The following is an 18858-nucleotide window of genomic DNA, read 5'->3' as shown; positions in this document are numbered from 1 at the left end:
AACTAACGTACACATAGAAAGGCAAGGCACTGCAATAACGGAGTTAAAAGCGTCCTCAGGGGCAAATGTAACTGGTGCAATGAAAGAAATAAAAGCGTTTACTACGTCCAGATGCATAAACACATATGCAGCAGGCATAGATCTGTAGGCAGTGACGGCCAAACTTGTAGAGACCCAGGGCCCGAAATGCAACCCGAAACCCACTCACCTAGGTTAAAGTGCCCACAGTACAATTAAACCTGGACACCAAAGTTTTAGTTTAGCAAAAACAACTCATACATTAACATCTTTTGTCTTAAAAGAAAAACACAGTAACAGCTTTCAGTGATACAAACAGCTTTTTATTAAAAGGAAAACGTTCTCACCGGGTGTGTGTCGTGGGCTGCTATCCGAGGCTTGGCCCCTGGGCTGACCCGGGGGTGACGGGGCTCACATCGCAGAGAGGTCTCCGTAAAACTTACCAGAAATTAGGCACTGGTAAAGAAACTGAGGAGAGAAGGAAAGTAGGCGGAAAAATAGAATCGTTTTAAAAATTGAAACAAGGCCAGAAAAAAAGAAAAAAAAAAAAAAACATAAAAGAAGCGTGTAAAATATAAAAGGAAAGGTAATGTCACAGATAAAAACCTGTTAGTCATTATGGTTGTCAGACAGGATTTTCAAAAGACAAAACGTAAATGTCTCTCACTTGAGAAGAAACGCACGTTTAAGCTGAATAGATCACAAAAAGGTTAAAAGCAATGGAGAGGGGAACAGAGGCAAACGCAAGACAAAAGAAGCAGGTGCAACCGTGCTGACGCCAGCAAGGTGCAATTGAAGACAGGAGCCATTGCTGGAGGAGGGGACAGGCCTCTGGCCCTAACACAGGAATAGACACCACAGAGCCAGCACTTAACAGCGCGGCTGGGGACGCGTTAAATAAAACGCAGCAGACTTAACAGCAAAATAGACAATCCCCTTGTCAGAGTATGATATCCTAGAACGCTCATAATTAATAAAGCAAGCAAACAAAACACAGTTAAGACACAAATAACAAGCTTGGCTTAGGCAATGTAAGAACTGCACATCTGCTCTATTAACTGGGCTCTGAACAGATATCTATGCGGATGGATGAGGGGGTCCATTGTGTCCCATTCACTCAGCGAAAGATTACACAGCAATAAAAACCAGTAAGACGAATCTCAGATCAGCAGTGCTGAGAAGAAACCAGGCAGGAAGCCCGAGCCCATAGAACAGGATTCTACTTTACAAACTTCAGACAGACAAAACCAACGCGTCACATAAAACGTTGACAGAGTCATCACCTACCTCGGTGGGGTTCGTGGCCAAAGGCGCTGGTCAGAGTATCCTGGTGGCCTGCACGCTGCTTACAGAGTGTGCTCGAGCAGTGAAGTCACCAAGGAGCGGGCTTCCGCCCCGTCTACCTTCCTGTGGGCAAACGGGAGCAGAGCGTCTCCTGCGGGCAGTCCTGAAGGGTCTAGACATTGGAAAGGCAGTGAGCACTTTGGGGAGGGCCTGTGGGGAGTTAAAGCCCAGAACAGGCCTCCGGTGGGCCACCTCAGCCCCGCCAAGGCCTGGCCGTGGACCTGGACGCTCTTAACCTCGGCGCCTTTCCTCTCTCATCCGGTAGCTGCTTAAATCTCCTTGATTTAAAGTTCAAAGATCAGAGGAAGAGTCCGAGTCACCGGCTAGCAGGTAAGAAACAGGGTCAGCAGTCAGAGCCGTGGCTCACAGTGCTAAGACGGGAATCGCACAAGAGGCAGCAAGATGCCAGCAAATTCCCTTAAAAGGTAAAAGACAAAGAAGCAAGAGCAGTAAAGGAAAGGAAGAAGACACAGCACCAAGGACGGAGCTCCGGCCTGCCAGGGGGGCGCTCAGAGCAGGCCCACGAGGCTCTTTGTCTGGGGTGTTTATGAGACTTAGGAGGGAGCTTGGCCCTCGTGGAAGCAATGTAATCCCTACCTGCAGGAGACTGCAGAATTTTAGGGCGCAGGCCATGTAGTATTCACGCGGCGTCCACACAGGGACCACGTGCCCTTCAGCCAGCGTGCTGCCCGCCGTTCTCTGGGGTCCCCACCAGCCGAAGGACGCCTGGCAGAGGTTTCTGGGAGATCCCGGGTCATGACTCAGCAGGCTCCACAGGGGCTTCCTGACTCCATTTGGGGGCCACCGTCCTCACCGCCTGGTGGAACCCCAACTCCTGTCTCACTGATTTCTGCCACCTTTCTACAAGCAGTGTTGGTGCCAGCATGGATCACTGCAAGCTCAAGGCCAGCCTGGCTACGTAGTGAGTTTCGGCAGCCTGACTTACGTAGCAAAACCCTGCCTCAATCACCACCCCCTGGAAAAGATAAATTTCCAATAAAAATGACATGAAAGAAAGAACACACAAATTAAAAATAGTTAAAGTGTAAAGAAGGGCTAGCCTACTAAAAAAAATGAAACTACAGTGTGGGTTATCGGCTAAACACAATGCTTGAGAGGAAACTTATAATAAATTCTTATCTTTAAAAAAGAAAGAACTCAAATCAATGATCTAATTGTTTATTTAGAAAAAAGGGTAGAAATAATACAGAATTTCAAAAAAGAAATATTAACACTAAGAAATTATTAGTTGGCCATGTTGAACTGAGGACTCTGGGAAGCCAAGCCAGCACCTCCCCTCCCTGGTAAGCGGAGGCAGGTGGCAGACTGCAGCCCTTCCAGGGGGAGAACCAGCAGTGTCTCCTGCGATCCACGCCATGTTGGAACTGAGGACGCTGTGAAAACAAATGACCATCCTGCCTCCCTGCTTAGCAATAGTGAACCTACTGCTACATGGCCTAGAGTCAAATATCCCACTTCCCTGATCTTCCTTCTCCCCCTACCCCCCGTCCATTAGCAAATGGGAACCAGAAATCTGGGCATCTCCTGGGAGGTTGACCATAGCAAATAGGGGGGACTTCCTTCTACCATTTCTTTGAAGGCAAATATTTTTATTACTGTTTCGCTCTTTTCTGGTTAATGGTACTGCTCTATTCAATATTCTGTTTTGATAAGTTCTATAGTGTTCTATATTTCATCTCATTTTGATATACGTGATTGAAAGAACAACTATTATAAAGATAACAAAATATACTGTGATACCTATTACTGTTATCCCAGTAACCTGCTGTGAAGTTCTGTACCAATTTCACTGTACAATCTTAGTTGGCTTTATTCTGACTTGTTCTGTTGTATACTTTCAAAATAAAATTTTAAAAAAGGAAAAAAAAAGAAATCACTAGTTGATAAATTACATATTGTCATCTTAAAAATAGTTGTTTAAGTTACAAAATCAAAGCATATAAACAAAGCGGGCAATCAAACAGTGAGACTGAGAACAGTTCTGCTCAATGACCCAACAAAAACTTAGTAATGTGGTCATCTAACTTATATACTTAAACATAGATACAGTTATATCCTTTAGAGCACTTTCATTTTTATAATATCTATTATACATTTTGGATCTTATTACTCCTTCCACTGAACATATTTAGCTCCTTTGTCAAAATTTTTAAAATTTTTTACACTAAGAAGACAATGTGATATTTACAAATATGAGTCTTATTTATTTCACTTATGAGGATAGTCTCGAGTTGCTTCTATTTTCCTATTAAAAATCTCAAGATCATTTTTTATAGCTGAGTAATATTCCATTGTATAAAAATACCACATATTTTTCATCCACTCTGCAGTTGATGGGCATTTTAGTTGTTTCCAAGATTTAGCTATTACAAATTGTGCTTGCTATAAACATGGGTGCATATGTATTATTGTGACATGACCTTTTAAAATACCCAGGAGGGAAATAGATGGTGAATGGAACTTCCAAGCCTAGTTTTTTTGAGGAATTTCCATACTGATTTCCATAGTGGTTGCACCAGTCTACACTCCCACCAACAGTGGAGCAGTGTTCCTTTTTCCCCACAGCCTCGCCAACATTTGTTATCAGTTGATTTCTTGGCAGCCATTTTTTCTGGAGTGAGATGAAATCTCAATGGTGTTTTAATTTGCATTTCCCGAGTGACCAGTGATGGTGAACATTTCTCCCTGTATTTATTTGCCATTTGTATACCTTCATCTGAGAAATGTGTGTTCATCTCAGATGCCTATTTTTGGAAAGGCTCGTTGAATATGGGGGCTTGATGTTTTTCAATTCTTTACATGTTCTGATATAAGTCCTTTGTCTGAGGGGTTGCTGGCTAAAATTCTTTCCCATTCTGTGGGTTTTCTTTCACTCGGTTAGTGATTTCTTTTGAAGTGCAAATCTTTTTAATAATATGAGATTCCAATTCTTGCTTCTTTAAAGTATTTCTCATGCAGTTTGTGCTTTGCTCATGAATTCTCTGCCTACCCCTATGTCTCCAAGATTTCTACCTACCTTGTCTTCCAGTAGATTTAGTGTTTCTGTTTTAATGTTTAGATCTTTGATCCATTTTGACTTTAGTTTAGTGCATGGTGATAGGCATGGGTCTAGTTTCAGTCTTTGGCATGTGGAAAGCCAATTTTTCCAACACCATGTTCCACTGAACATATTTAGCTCCTTTGTCAAATATTAGGTGGCTGAGTGTCTTTGTATTTGTGTTTGCACCTTCTAATCTGTTCCCTTGATCCTCAGGTCTAGTTCTTTGCCGGTACTATGCTGATTTTATCACTGTAGCTTTGTAGTACAGTTTCTAATAATGAACTGAACTCTTGCCTTGCCTTTGTTGCTCAGAATTGCCTTTGCTATTCTAGGTTTCTTCTGTTTCCAAATGAATTTTAGGAGTGTTTTCTCTAAATCTGCAAAGTATGTTAATGGTATTTTGATTGGGATTGCATTAAATCTGTGTAACACTTTTGGGATTCTGGCCATTTTCACAATGTTGGTTCTTCCTAACCAAGAGCAAGGAATATCCTTCCATTTTCTAATATCCTCTTCTGTTTCCTTTTTTAAACTACTATGCTTTTCAGCATGTTGGTCTTTTACATTCTTGGTTAGGTTGATTCCTAGGTATTTCATTTTTTTTAGGTGCTATTATTCCATAATTTCTCTCTCGTGAGTCTTTTGTTTGTGTACAGGAATGTTATTGATTTCTGAGTGTTGACTTTGTATCCAGCTACATGCTGAATTTGTTTATTAGCTCTAGTAGTCTTTTAATGGAGTTTTTGGGTCTTCTATATAGTATCATGTCATCTGGAAATGATAATTTAACTTCTTCCTTTCCTATCGTTATTCCCTATGTTTCTATCTCTTTTGCTCTGGCTAATATTTTCAGAACTATATTGAATAGTAGTGCTGACAGTGGACATCTTTGTCTTGTTCCTGATTTTAGAGTGAAAGCTTTCAGTTTTTATCCATTGAGTATAATGTTGGTTGTTGGTTTGTCATAAATGGCCTTCATGAGATTGAGGTAGATACCATCTATTCTAAGTTCTGTAGCATTTTTATCATGAACGAGTACTGGACTTTATCAAAAACTTTTCTGCATCTACTGAGATGATCAGGTGGTTTTTGTTTTTGGCTCTGTTGAGATGGTGTATTACATTTATTGATTTGCATATATTAAACCATCCCTGCATTCCTGGAACAAATCCCCTTTGGTCGGGATGTAGACTCTTCTTGATGACTTGTTGTACTCTATTTGCCAGTATTTTATTGAGAATCTGTGCATCAATGTTCATCAGGGAGACTGTCCTATAGTTCTCCTTCTTGGTTGAGTTTTTCTCTGGTTTTCATATCTGAGTGATACTTGCCTCCAGGAATGATTTAGGGAGGACTGCTTCTCTTTCAATTTCACTGAAGAGTTTAAGGAGTATTGGCATTAAATCTTCTCTAAATTTCTTGTAGAATTCAGCTGTGAATCCATCAGGACCTTGGCTTTTCTTTGTTGGTAAGTTTTTAATCATGTTTTCAATTTCAATAGCTGATATTGGGCTGTTCAAAATCGCTCTATCTTCTTGGTTGAGCTTTGGTAACTTATATGTTTCTAGAAATCTGTCCATTTCCTCTATGTTTTCCACCCTATGTGAGTAGAGATTTTCAAAGTAGGTGTTCATGATCTTTTGAATTTCCATGAGATCGGTAGTAATTTCTCTCTTTTCAGCTCTTATTGCATGAATTTGAGTTTTTTCTTTCTTTTTCTTGATAAAGTTGACAAAAAGTTTATCAATTTTGTTTATCCTCTCAAAAACCAGTTCTTTGATTCATTAATGCTTTGTATTTTTTTAGTTTCAACTGCATTAATTTCTGCTCTGATCTTTACAATTTCCTCTCTTCTATAAACTTTGGGTTTTACTTGCTCTTCTTTTTCTAGAAGTTTGAGATGCAGCATTAGGTTGTTTATTTGCACTCATTCTGGTTTCTTATTATGACAACTTATTGCTATATATTTCCCTCTTAGGACTGCTCTCACCGTGTCCCACAGGTTACAGTATGTCGTATCCACATTTTCATTGAGTTGTAGGTGTTGCTTAATTTCTTCTTTAATTTCAAGATGAATTGTAGGTATTGCTTACTTACTTTTTAATTTCAAGATGAAATTAAACCTTCTAAACCTTGTTCAGAAGGTTGTTATTTAAGTTCCATGTATTTATGCAGGTTTTGCAATTTCTTTTGCCATTAATTTCCAATTTCAGTACACTATGGTCCAATAATATGCACGGGATGATTTCAGTCCCTTTGCATTTACTTAAGAATGATTTATGGGTAATATATGGTCTATTTTGGAGAATGTCCCATGTGCAGCTGAGAAGAATGTGTATTCTGCTGTGATTGGATGAACATCCACTAAGTCCATTTGCTCACAGGTATGATTCAGTTCTATTATTTCCTTGCTGACTTTTGTCAGGTTGATCTATCTCTCTGTGACAGTATTAAGGTCCCCTATTACGATTGTGTTCTTGTGTATTTGGCTTTTCAAGTCCATTAGTATTTGTCTTATACAGTTGGGTTCTCCTGTATTTGGTGTATATATAGTTATAATTGTTAGTTTTTCCTCTTGAATTTTTCTACTAACAAGTAGGTAGAGGCCTTCTTTATCTCTTGTAATCATTTTAGGTTTGAAGTTCACATTGTCTGCAAATAGAAGTTCACACTGTCTGCTTTTTTCTGGGTTCCCGTTGCATGGAATACTGTTTTTCACCTTTTGAATTTTAACCTATGAGTTTCCTTTTGGGTCAGATGTGTTTCTTGTATACAACATATTGTGGAATCATGTTTCTTGATCCATTCTGTCAGTCTATCTCTTTTGATAGGTGAATTGAGGCCATTTACATTGATGGGTATAACTGATATGCACTGGCTCAACTTCACCATGCTATGTTCCTGTTATTGGTTTTCTGCTTTTCCCCCTTGTTTAATTGCTTGCCTTGCCTGGTAGTTTCTTTCTGTTGTTGTTCTGGAAATTGTGGTCATCTTTATCTCTATCTAGTATGACTTTCAGTACTCTTTCTAGGGTTGGTTTGGTGGACATGAATTGCTTTTTGTCATGGAAGTATCTTGTTTCTTCATTAAATTTGAAAGAAAGTTTTTCTGGGTACATCAGTTTGGGTTGAAATTTGTTTTCTTGCAGGGCTTGAAATACTTCACACCAGCTCGTCTTAACTTGAGGGTTTGTGCTGAAAAGTCTGCCATGATTCTAATGGGGTTTCCTTGGTAGGTGAGCTGTGTCTTTTTTGTAACAGCTTTTAGTATTCTGCTTTTATGTGGCATGTCTGGGATCTTAATTTTTTATATGTCTGGATGTAGATTTATGCTGGTTGCAACTCTTTGGAGTTCTATATGCCTCACTTATCTGTATATCAGATTTTTTCCCCATGTTCAGGAAATTTTCTACTATTACTTCTGTGAATAGTTTACCAATCTCATTTGTGTTGACTCCTGCATCTTCACTGATGCCTCTCAGTTTATATTATTTCTCTTGGCATCATCTTGAAGCTACTGAATTGTCTTTTCATGCTGGTTTGTTATTTTTAAAAGTTCTATCCTTTCATGATTGCTGAGATCCTGTCCTCAAGGTCTGAAATTCTATCTTCATTTAAACAGTTTTCCAGCTTTCATAGAATTTTTGGTTTCCTGGATGTCTCTCTGAAGTTCTTTCATGGATTCTGCTTGTTTTCTTTAAGGTTTCAATCAGTTTCCCGTGCTCCTATACTTCTTTATCTATTTCTTCTCTAGCTGTGCTGAGCAACACCTTTACTAAAGTTGTTATTTCTGTCTTTATGTGAGAAACTATTTCTAATCTGATTTCCTCTATAGCCTCATGAATTTGTTTCTTTATTTCACTGGCTATCTTTTCAGAGATTTCTGGTGTGTGACTTTTAAAGTCCTCTATTTCAATGTCTCCTGGTGCTTGCTCCTGAGGGGCTAGATGTTTAAGATTGCATTTTGCCTTTTTGTTTTGTCATTTTCACCTTTCAGGCTAATATTTGGTCTTTTAATCCCACTAGTCTCAGCTATTGGTAGTGTGTATCTTAGGGTCGTACCGTGTGGTTGATGTTTGTCCAGTTGCTGGGCACCACAATGAAGAGGAGGGCCAGTCACCTGAACTCCTCCGCTGGCCCTGTTGGGTGAGATCTATGTTCTTCCTGAGCTGACTAGCCTAGGAGTACTGATGTAAGTCAACCCTTAGTTCCTGCTGTTACTATGTCTTCAGGTTGTTTCAGGTCACACATGTCCCTGTCTATAGTGTTTGTCTCGGGTGGGACCCTACTGTGTCGCTGAGTGTCTCCTAAGCCCTTTTATTTTTTCTTAAAATAAGAACACTGTCCTCAACCTACCTGATGTTCTCTGACTGGAGGAAGGACTCATACAGAGTCCTTGCCAAGGCCCTACAGCTAGAGGGAGCTTTTCTATCGCTCCTGTTTAACCACTGAAGACCTCTATTTTATGGGCAAACTCACCACACTGATGGAAGCCTGCTGAGGTCTTCTGTTTGGATGAGGGGTTACTGAGTCTCCCATCATCCTAGCACGGTTAATCCACTGCAGTCCAAGGTTTTGGGAGGAGGAGTGGGAGCCAAAATCAACAGCAATGCTAGGTTCAGGAGGTGGGGGGTCCCCGAGGGTGGGACAGCGGGGTGCAGAAGCGGCCTGGCCAGGCCCTGTGCATCGGTGGAGGTCCGGGAGTCCGAGGGCAGCAGGACCAATAATCTAATGTTTCACCTGAGGAAACTACAAAGATAAAAGCAGAAAAAAGCCAAAGCAAACAACAATAAGGAAGAAATAAATATGAGAGAAAAACCAATTAAACTGGAAACAGAAAAAATGGAGAAACGTCAGTGAGATCAACAGCCGTTTTAGTTTTAGAAGATCAACGCAACTGACATACTACTAGTGGTCAGACTAAGGAAAAAGGAAGGACTATTAAACAGAGAAGGCAGAAGACACAGTGAGTAACATCAGAAGTAGAAGAGAAGCTTTTACTGCAGGCTCACGGACGACAGCACGGCCAGCGAGGAACGAGCACACAGACCTGCAGGAAGAGATTCGGCCACAGAGAGGCCATGACCAGCCCTGAACAGCACCACCTGCCGAGACACTCCAGAAACCAACACATGACCTGGGATCATACGGAAGAAACTGAATTTGTAGTTCTAGATGTGCTGACAAAGAAAAAAAATCAGGCTGAGACGGCTTTGCTGCAAGTTCTACCAAATACCAACAGAGAAAAAAGTAACATGCTCCGAGGCCAAGCGCCAGCAGCCCAGCATGGGCCGGGGAAGAGCCACAGCCCGAGGCCCCGCCACCCCGCACCTCTGCACCACTCCAGGAAGCCAGGTGCCCAGTCCAACCCCTGGCACCGAGGGACTGGCGGCCAATGCAGGAAGCAGCCGGGTGCTGCAGTGGGCTGATTCAGGCCAACACAGGAAAATGTCAAGACGAAGGGGCAAAATACAATCTCAGAGCTCCAGCCCACGCAGAACACATCCAGGAGACACAGACATAACAGAAATTAGAAGCCACACACCTGAAACTTCTGAAAAGATGACAACTGAAGAGGCCACTTAGTTCTCGTATCATTGGTTAATTTTACATGCCTGTGCCTGATGGTCCGGACAGCTAATTTGAAGATGACAAGAGGCTTTATGGTAATGACTGTTGATTTCCTGTTGTCTTGTTTTAAAGTCCTGTATTGTTTTCATTGTTTGGTGCAGTTTGGTTTTATTCCACTTTGGTTTTCTTTTTTTAATTTTGTTGTGTCTGATGGTATAGGCAATTATTTTGAAGATAACAAGATATATTATGGTAGCCGTTCTTGGCTTCCTATTATCTTGTTTCGAAGTCGTGTTTCACTGTTTTGTTTTGATTGGCTTTATTCTGTTTTATTTGGTTTAGTTTTATTCTCTTTAAAATAAAATTCTTTAAAAACTAGATTTCTAGAAATTTGAACAGAGGGACACAATTTCAAATTCATTTCCTGAGGCGACTTATTAGCCTGATAAAAAAAGAAGGGAAAAAAAGGGAGGCGAGGAAGAAGGTAAAGAAGGAGCAGGGAGCCAGCAAGAAGGGAGGAGAAAGAGACTGCACGCGGTGTGCCTGAAAACACAGCAGAACCCAGCCTAAAACCACCAGAGCCGGGCAGAGCTGGCTGGAGGCCGTCTGAGCGGCCCCCTCTGCCCAGGCACAATAAATCCCCACATTTTCCACCACCGGGACGTGACTGCCACCAGCCTGCAGGAGGGACGTGGACACCTATCCTGATCAGACTAAAACCATGATGTCAGGAGAGAGACTCCAGCCCTCAGCTCACGGGAGACCGGCTTCTAGGCTGCGAGAACTGCTGGGAGGGCAATAGCTGGGTTTAAAGACCCAAAACCGGCACACCTGTAACCCAGCAGTCTCAGAGGATGAGGCTGGAGAATCACACGTTGGTGCCCAGCCTAGGCAATGCAGTCACTTCACAAGAATCCTTCTCAGAATAAAAAAGGATTGGGGATGTAGCTCAGTGTGAAGGCCCTGGGTTCAATCCACAGTACTGAAAAAGAGAAAAAAAATGAGCACTAATTCAATTTAATAAGGCCTCAGGAGCCAGGCGTGGTGGTGCATGCCTGTAATCCCAGCACTGGGGAGGCTGAGGCAGAAGGATTGCTGCAAGTTCAAAGCCAGCCTGGGCTACAAAGCGCATTGGAGGCCATCATAAACTGCATAGCGAGACGCTGACTCAGGAAGAAAAAAGGCTCTGTGCCTTCCTGGAGGTGGGCTGCAGCAGCGACACCAGAGGCCACAATCGACGGTGCAGTGGTGGATTTTAACCACCAGAGGGCAATCAAGGCCCAGCTTTGCTTTTAGCGTCGCAGGTCCCAGAAAATGTATCCACCCCTCAACTCTCGCAAGCCACTGGCAGCAAATTTGTGGCTTGTGTTAACCAACTAATTCGACGTCAGCAGGGACACTGCAAGGCGGGACCAGAGTCTGCACGACTGCGATGCCGCTTCCTATCTGGCCTGCGTGCCATCCCACCTGCTGACCCCTCTGAGTTCAAGCTCTGGCAGGTCTTCTGTCTTCAGAAGCCACACTGTAACTTGCCATGTCGGGGTGTGGCAGGGTGCAGCACAAAGGCTGTGTCATGGGGTACACATGGGGTACCCTACGCGCTCCCCATCACTGTAATGGCCACACACTGGGTCACCCAGCCATCATGCGGCCACTCTGGGAAGAGAGGCCACCAAGCAGTCCCCCCTGGGGCACTGAGGTGCATGTCCCAGGGTGGCCCATGGTCCCCAGGAGCACTGTCCGGGTTCCTGAGGAAGTCCTGGTCCAATCCAGATGCTTCTATGGGCTCTCCAGCCCAGCAGGGGCTGCCTGGCAGCAGTCAAAGGTGCCCCGCCCTGTGCCCTGTCTACCATGTCTGCAGCTTCTTGGGTTCCTGGGCCCCAGCCCTGTGAGGTCACAGGCTCCAGGGGACAGCGGCCACATCTGCATCCCCAGCTCAGCAAAGCGCTGGCCCGGGCTAGTGCTCCCCAGAAATGCTGAGGGGGCAAGAGGCAGGGAAGGAGCTGCAGGCAGAGGGCAGACAGAAGAGCAGGGCCAGCGAGGGCCACACGGGGCCTGAGAGTGGCTACAAGGAGCATGGGCGCAGCCACCCATGTTGAGGAGGAGAGTTGGGGGCACACGGCCCCCTGCGAGGCCTCGGAGGGGGTCGAGGTTTTGCCTGTGCTGCAGCGGGCTTGTCTACTCCCACGAGCCGAATGGTACATGTTCGGGAATTTCACAGATCATCTGTAAAAGGATGGTCATGACTAAAAGTTAAACGGTAGCTGGGGATTTAGCTCAGCTGAACAAGCGCCTGCCTGGCATGCATGAGGTCGTGAGTTCGATCCCTGGTACTAAAAAAAAATGTTAAATAGTATTAAAAATAAAAGACACAAATGCACTGAATCTTCCATTATTTGTCTCTGTCTTTGCCTCTCCCCACACCACCTGCGTGGTCGTGACAGCCCTAGGACTCAGGCTCGGTGGCACATTGACACCACATGGCGAATGCGGGGCTTCACGCCCCATGCCGACACCTGGACATTTCCACTACCGCTGGGGAGGGTGTGCTCAGAGCAGACAGGAGAGCCAGGGCGGAGGACAGCTGTCCAGGCAGGACCGGAACCAGCAAAGCCTGCATCACTCACAGCTGGGACTGGGACAGGTCTCAAACCCCCGGTGCCTGATGGGCAGCGACACCAGAGACCCAGACAGCCCAGATCTGTCTTCTCACCTGCACGCAGGAAGGGAGTTTAGAAAACTGGCTTTCTTTCCCGGTGTTGAGTTTTGTTTTGCAGTACTGGGAATTGGATGCAAGGCCTTTGCATTGAGCTCCATTCACAGCCTTTTTCAAATTTCTTTCAAATTTTGAGACAAAGTCTCACGAAGGTGCCCAAACTCAGAATCTTCTTGCCTCAGCCTCCCAGAGTACTAGAATTATAGTTCAACTTCTAAGCAGACAACGGAACAGCTGGTGCCCTGCCAGACCCAGCCCCTGCTGTACCCTCAGCCCAGCCTCCACCTGCCCTGCGTGACTGCCCCTCACTGCCACCTGCAGCTACACACATACCTGGGGCGAGGTCCTCTCACCAATGCCACCTGTCACTGCCCACAGGGAGGACAGCTGCTGGCGGAGGCAGGTGCCCTGGTGCCCTGTGCTGTCAGAGATAAGGAAGCAGCAGAGAGAGGGCAGGGTGAGGAGGAGGAAAGAGCACACACATGCATTCTCCACGTCAGCAGCCACCGTGAGGAGACAGCCGGAAGTGAGCAGGGAGGTGGGTGGGGCACTGCTGTTGCATAGATGCAGGGGTTGTGGCCGGAAGCCAAAGCTGAAGATCTGGAGAGGACAATGGTGGTGACCCTGGCCTCCAAGGTCACCTCTGCCTTCATCAGGCCTGCACCAGCCAAGGGGAGGCAACAGGGCTGGGATGAGGAGGAGGCACGAGAAGGGCCTGCCTGGACACACCCTGGCATGCAAGGTGCTCCTGGCTGCTGGCCGTCCTCTGTCAGTGGTAAGAGGCCCTGCCTGTGTGCCACATCTGCTGGCCACACCGGCTGCTAATGGGGCCCCTAGTAGGGATCCAATCATGGCAGGGGCAAATGATGGAGGGGAGGTGTGGGGCGGAGGGGTCCGAGGCAGCCAGCCAGGAAGTCCCCTCCCCAGCATCACAAGTGGGAGCCGATGCCTCAGGGACAGGAGTGGAGCTGCCCTAGCTGAGGGGCCGAGGCCAGAGCTCTCTGGCTTAGCCGTGACCCCACTAGGGACGTTGGGGACGTGCTGCTCCAGAGAGTGCCAGGGGCCTGCTCAATCCCCAGAGCCTTTCTGTAATGCCAGATTGGGTCCTTCTGTACCGTGAAGGAGACTGAAGTTCAGAGGGGTCACCATGCACCCCACGGTGCACAGATTGGGGTGGCAAAGCCTCCGGTGCCTTCCCAGGGGGTCTTACACATGGCTTTCCTGGGCTCCTCCTCCAGCTTCACTGCTCTGCCTGCGAGCTTTGTGCTAGTTTCACCCAATGATTCATCTTTTCACTTTATATATAGCACCCAAGAATCTGGAGCCACTTTCTGAGCCCTTTGAAGTCCCTGCCCAGTTTGGAATGCCAGGCCAGGGGCCAGAGTGGGCGCCCAGTGGATCAGCTGTGGCTGCCTCTTAGATTATCCAGCTGCAGCCCCTGGGCCTGCTAGGTGGATAGAAAAAAATATAAAGTAAAATGTGTACCAGCCCCCCCACACACACACCAAAAATACCAGCAACTCAAAGGAAGGACAGTCTGAATGATTGTGTTGCTCCAAACTCACATGATGCAAGCACGACCCTCAGAACAACTGTATTAGGGGAAACTGATGCTAAGAAGTTGGTGTCATGACAGCAATACCCAAGTACGGACACGGCTCTGGAACTGGAAGTCACTGTGCGCCAGGAAAAGCCACGTTGCCGTAAATAAATCACCTAAGGCTGATGCTGTGAGGGCCCAGGAAGGAAGCGCCAGAGCCGTGGAGTGAGCACCATCTCCTCAGCATACCCCCGGGGACCCCAGACAGGCGTCGGTGCCATGCAGACAGCTGAGGCCGTCCTGAGGAGACCTCAGGCAGCACTGCAGCATCCGGAGGAAAGGCTGCGCTTGCCTCCCCGTGGGAGTCTGCAGTTGAGTCACAGCTGTGACCCAGAATCTCGCGAAAGGTGGAGTTTGCAGGTGGTGGAACTGGACACTTGACGGGGTCAGGTTATGAGTGCAGTGTCCACGGGGCATCCTGGCTTCACTTTATTACTTCTTAGGAAATGTGCTCATCAGAATGGAAGCAGAACAAAGTGGGGAAAATGCTCAGCCCCATCCATGCTGTGAAGGGTGGCAAGCTTTTCAGAGGAGCACAGGGCAGATGTGGCCTAGGGACCATCTGATCAAGCGTGCCTGGCCATCTGACCAGAAGCAGAAACCTGTCTGCTGTTCAGGACAATGGACAGATGCCACTCTGGACTCAGCGCTGTGCCTCCTACTGCCCTCTGAGCACAAAACCCCTGTGAGTGTGTGGCCACCATGGTCAGCCCCAGCCGTGGAGTTCCCACTGGAGACACGGGGACCATGGTCCAGTCTGATAGGGCCTCTTGTCAGGACCGTGACCTGGGACAAAGCCACCATGGAGACCTCAGCAGGAAACCACCACCAGGAAGGCCCAGGAGGAGTTTCAGGGCCCAGCCCTGCCTGGCATGGCTGCAGAAATGGGGTCCTCATCTCTGACCAGCACCCTGAGGCCCCACCCTGCATGTCCAGAAGTCTCTGTCCCAGTGGGCCTGGAGGGCAGGGCTCCGGCCAGAGAGGAGCAGTCGCAGGACTTAAAGCTAACAAAATTTATCCTGGAGGGCTTGGGACTTGCACCTGTCACTCCCTTCTGGACAGAGTTGTCTGAGCCAGGCCAGCCCACTGCTGTGCTGAGCACGAGCTGCTGAACTGCACACATGGTGAGCAGTGGCTTCAGGATGGCTCATAACTTGGGTCTCACCCACATTCATTAGTGTGATATTTACAGGAAGCTTTGAGCATCAGGCTTTTGAATTGATTCCAGAACAAGTTAGTAGCTAGGGATTTAGCTCTGTGGCTCAAGCGCTTGTCTGGTAGGCAGAAGATCGTGAGTTTAATCCCTGCTACCAAAAAAGAAAGAAAACATGTTAATAGCTTGGAGCTATTACCTAGCAAACTGTATATCGGGGTATCATGGAGGCGAGACCTGGGCTACTCTGCCTCGTCCCTGGCCCTGACACTGTTGGCCTGCTTTGTTCCCGCCCACTATGAACTACCATCTTTGCTCCATCACGCCCTTCCCTTCTGATGCTGTCTTGGAGCCTGCTGAGTATGGACTGAATCCCCTAAACTATGAGCCTAATTAAACCTTCTCTGTGTTAACTTGTGGGAATCAGGTATTGTGTCCTAACAATAAGAAAGCTAATATAGGATGGAGTTAATGTACTTTGTGGGGAGAAGGAAATGAATCTTGGGAACCCAGGGGTGAAATAGTCTCATCTAAACATTTGTATCCCACCAGAGTTTCTGTTGAAATGCTAACCTTTGAGGAGGTGAGAGCAGGGGCTTTGAAAGTGATCAGATTATGAGCACACATCCCTCATAAAGAGGACTGGGGCCCTTATGGAAGAGACTCCAGAGAGCTCCTTGTCCTGTGAGGACACAGCAGAGAAAAGACATCTATGAGCCAAGGGCAAGCTCAGGCCCAAGGTGTAGAGAGGCACAGAGCTGAGCACTGGCTCACCTCAGTAGGTTATAAAACATTCCAGAACATCAGGACTAAAACAGGACATCAAAAGAATCCACAGCAGTGACACAGGGACCACAGAGTAAGTTCCATGAAGCCAAAGCTAGGACAATATGTACAACAACAAAAAATAATAATAACAGACCACTGGGCTGTAACCCAAGTGGGAAAGAAATGTCCACACTGATGTAAATCAGTGATTGGATGAATACTGATGGGGACGCAGAGACCAATGTCCCACACAGAATTCCAAAGGACTCGTGGAGAAACACCTCAAGGCATGGAGCATGACACCTACCCCTCCGGTGTGGGCCTCACCCAAGATCACACAGAAAGGGACTGTCAGGAGAAGCTAGATAAACACAGTGTCAGCTGGGTGCTGAGGCCAGCAGCAGCAGCGATCCCTGGTGCCAGCCTTGCCACAGCGTGTTGGGGGGGGTGTCTACTTCCCCACCCCATGCCACAGCCTCACAGTAAGAAAGCAGCCCGGAGAGAGAAAAAGATGGTGGACAGATAACAGCAGGCTACAGAGGCTCCCTGAGATAGTCAACTTAGATTCCAAAAATAATACAGCAGGGAATCCCAAACAGGGGGAGGCACACCCTGCCGACCCAGGAACAAACTAAGCTGAGAGAAACCAATTAAAAATACAGTCCTGGTGCTACGATTGGAACAGCTACAGTCTCGGTGCTGCCGCTTGAACTCACTGCCGCTGCCGCACTTAAACTGGCACAGCCAGGATAGCCCGCTGGTTTCAACTCTCTGGAGATGCGAACGCTCTGAGAGCAGGAATCGGTGAACCAAATTGAGAGCAGAGCTGGCGGGGAGCCCTGCATCAGCCTGCGGCGAGTGGGGGGAATAAAGGCTCTTCCATAGACAAAGAGGCTCCAACAGATGACATTCTAGGACCGGGCAGACTCGCCAGAACAAGGCGCTGCAGTGCCTTCAGTCAGATATTCCTTTCTCAAGTGGGACTGGTGGGGAGCACTTGATCTGGGTGATGCTGCAGACTGAGACCCAATAGGATAGCCCAAACTAAGTCCCTACACCTGACAGTGCAGCCTAATGCAGTGAAGCCTTCAGCAGGTTGACCTGGAGGGGCGGGCGCAGCATAGGCTGCCCGGGTCTGTACCTCCTAGTACACTGCAGTGGGTGGGACCATCTAGTCAGTGCACTTCAGACAAACTGTAACCAACAAAGACAGAAACTGGGCCTCCAATATACACCTGTATGGAAGGAACAAAAAATATGAGAAGAGGAGGCAACAAGAAAGGGTCCTCAGTCCCCAGCCTGAGAACACTGAACCAGGAAAGGTAAATGCAAACGAGAATGAGGACAGAAAACATGCAATATCAGGCATGGCACCAATAGACATAAAGCGATATCTTCAGGACCTCATAGATGAATTCTAAAGTGAAGTATTTAACCAAGTAAAGTGAGATATAAATAGAATAATTAAAGAAATGCTAAGCACCTCCCAAGAAAAAACAGATGGAAGAATGGAAGAACAAAAAAAGGTATAATTGTTTGATGGAGAAAATAGAGAAAACATAGAATACATGAAGCAGGTTCAAAGAGATTACCAGGAAATTAAAAACTCCATTGAAAGCTGGCAAAACTGCTTGGAAGAAACTAAGGATAGATTATCCAAACTGGAGGACAGGTTTGCAATGTGGGAACATGAAAGGAAAAATTTCTTAAAAATAACAAGGAAGCAAGCAGTAACAATACAAAGGCTAGAAGATGACAAAAGGATCTATAATTTAAGAATAAAGAATGTGAATGAGGAAGCAGGGCTACAAACAAAGGAACTACAAAGGCTATTCACAGAAATAATTAAGGAAAACTTCCCAAACATAGGAAAAGGAAAAGATACTCAGATGTATGAGGCATACAGAACTCCAGCCACCTACAACCAAAACAGAACTACACCCAGGCATACAATAATCAAGATCCCAGATATCCAATATAAGAACAGAATATCGAAAGCTGTCAGAGACAAGAAACAGATCACTTACAAGGGAAAACCTATCAGAATTATGGCAGACTCCTCAGCACACAGCATCAAATTGAGAAGAGCATGGGACAAAATAATCCAAGCCTTGAAAGAAAATAACCTCCAGCCCAGATTGATGCATCCTGCACAACTATCCCTAGAAATTAATGGAGAAACAAGATGCTTCCAAAATAAAGAGGAACTAGGGGAATTCACAACCACCAATCCAACTCTACAGAGAATACTACAGTACATTCTAAAGAAAGAGAAAAGCACCAGGATTTCAGGAACAGTGGCAGAGAGGCCCCAGTGAATGGAACAGAAGGCAAAATGAAGAAGACAAACAGACAACTAATGATGGAAGAAGAGCACTACAGAAATGAGGCAGAGACAGTTGGATATAATTTCTAATATAGATGGCCTAAATACACTAACTTAAGGGAAAAAGGAGAGAATCACAGGCAGAGTGGATCAAGAGGTAGGGTCCATTGAGATGCTCTATAGGAAATATAATTAACCTGAAGAAGGGTATATGGACCAAAATCAAATATGAGATAATGGAACTTGATGTACTAGGGAACCAGAGAGTAACAGGGGTAATTGGACCAGTATTTATGGATAGG

The 18858-nt window shown here is 45.8% G+C and overlaps 1 long non-coding RNA gene across 1 annotated transcript; it reads right to left on the bottom strand.

Moving 5' to 3' along the window:
• Positions 1-319: 319 nt before the first annotated feature.
• LOC106026043 (uncharacterized) lies at positions 320-16715 on the bottom strand. Its single transcript, XR_001199663.2, has 2 exons — positions 1306-16715; positions 320-486 (listed from the first exon to the last, which is right to left on the bottom strand). It is a non-coding gene; the product is annotated as an uncharacterized LOC106026043 (long non-coding RNA).
• Positions 16716-18858: the final 2143 nt, after the last annotated feature.

Source organism: Cavia porcellus, unplaced genomic scaffold (genome assembly GCF_034190915.1).
Source record: "Cavia porcellus strain 051 isolate PalLab524CR breed Dunkin Hartley unplaced genomic scaffold, mCavPor4.1 scaffold_31, whole genome shotgun sequence".
Taxonomy (NCBI): domain Eukaryota; kingdom Metazoa; phylum Chordata; class Mammalia; order Rodentia; family Caviidae; genus Cavia; species Cavia porcellus.
The sequence above is the reverse complement of the archived record's forward strand: the minus strand, read 5'-3'. Positions and strand labels throughout refer to the sequence as shown.